This window comes from Volvox carteri (assembly GCF_000143455.1).
Source record: "Volvox carteri f. nagariensis unplaced genomic scaffold VOLCAscaffold_50, whole genome shotgun sequence".
In the NCBI taxonomy this organism is placed as follows: domain Eukaryota; kingdom Viridiplantae; phylum Chlorophyta; class Chlorophyceae; order Chlamydomonadales; family Volvocaceae; genus Volvox; species Volvox carteri.
In genome coordinates, this window is record NW_003307593.1 from 667,246 (window position 1) to 669,134 (window position 1,889).

A 1,889-nucleotide genomic window follows, 5' to 3' on the forward strand; every position below is an offset into this window, starting at 1 on the left:
ATCCATACGCGCACGCAATTAGAACCCCGCCGTGAGATGCGTCGGTGGCTGTGAGGCAGGTGGGACATGCCTGGGAGGCTGAAAGGGCTTCCGGACGCATAAATCGCACCAGGCGCCGTCGTACGCCGGACCACCGATGCATCATAACATAACTAGTTGTTAAAAAGGCGGCAGGAATAGGAGCATCCATACGGTCACGCAATTAGAACCCCGCCGTGAGATGCGTCGGTGGCTGTGAGGCAGGTGGGACATGCCTGGGAGGCTGAAAGGGCTTCCGGACGCAAAAATCGCACCAGGCGCCGTCGTACGCCGGACCAACGGTGCATCATAACATAACTAATTGTTAGAAAGGCGCCAGGAATAGGAGCATCCATACGCGCAAGCAATTAGAACCCCGCCGTGAGATGCGTCGGGGGCTGTGAGGCAGGTGGGGACATGCCTGGAGGCTGAAAGGGCTTCCGGACGCATAAATCGCACCAGGCGCCGTCGTACGCCGGATCAACGATGCATCATAACATCAACTAGTTGCCAGAAAAGCGGCGGGGAACGCGTCTTCACGCTCGCTAGCCAACCATCATGGGGAAGGGATGTAAGACCGTCATCCTCTGGGATGGGTCGAACTACTCCCACTGGCTCGGCGAGTTAGGCGATTTCCTCGCAACGTCCAAGTTGAAGAGCTACATCAACAACCCGTCGCCTCCGAGCCGCAACTCCCAAGACGCCCTGGAGGAGGACGCACAGGCGCTCAGCTACCTGCGTCTGTCCTGTGAGCTGCCCATCAAGCAGTTGCTCATGAATTGCCCAACCGGTCTCGCCGCCATGCAGCTCTTACAGCAACAGTTCCGTTCTGCATCCCAGGCCCGGCTGAGCCTGGTTGAGCCGCAGATGCAGCTGAACATGCGCGATGGGGAGACAACCGCTGACTTCATTTAGCGGGCAGAGCAGCTCCGTAGCGATATAATTGTGGCCGGCGGCCAGTGGGACGAGAGCACGGTGCGCCACGCCATTCTCCATGGCCTGCCTCCGCAGTACGCCATCACCATCGAGTTCACGATGTATCAGCCCAACTTAACGACCCCACAGCTCGTGCTCATGCTGCGGGAGAAGGACAACAACCTCAAGACCCAAGCAAGCAAGACCAGCCTGGTGGGAGCTGTCGGCCCTGGCCGTGCCCCCAGTGGAGTCGGCAGCACCGCCAGTGCTGCAGGCGCCGTGGGGGCCGGCGACACCTGCCGCTACTGCGGACAGCCTGGTTACTACATCTGCGAGTGCCCCGTTAAGCAGGCGGACGAGTCCATCGGCCTTCACCACAGCAACGCATTCGAGCAGCTGCACGCCGCCGGCAACATCAGTTGAGGCAGCCGCAACCGCCACTGTGACGGCGGCGGCAGGGACACTGGCAGCGGCAATGGTGGTAACAGCGGGACCGACGGAACACTCGAATGCGGCCGTGCTCGATGCGGCAACAGCCACCGCAACGGTGGCGACACTGCAGGCGGCAGCAGTGGCAGCGGCTCGGACAGCAGCAGAAGCAGCTCACGCCAGAGCCGTGCCACAGTGCTGGTCATCGACGGCAGTGGCAGCAGCTCACGAGTCATCCTCGACTCAGGCTCACCGTACCACCTCACGGGTGACCACTCCCTGCTGCACAACCACGTCCCCGCCGGCGCGCCACGGCTGATCGAGTGGGGCAACAACCAGCTGGCCGATGTCATGGGAACAGTGCAGCTGCACCTGCGTACACGTGATGGACACAATGTCCGGCTGCACAACATGCTGCACGTCCCCAGCTCGGGCCTCATCCTAACATCTGTCAACCTTCTCGTGACATGCAGCTGCTCAGTCACATTCAGCACGGACAAGACGGGCTGCTGGCTCTCATGCATCGG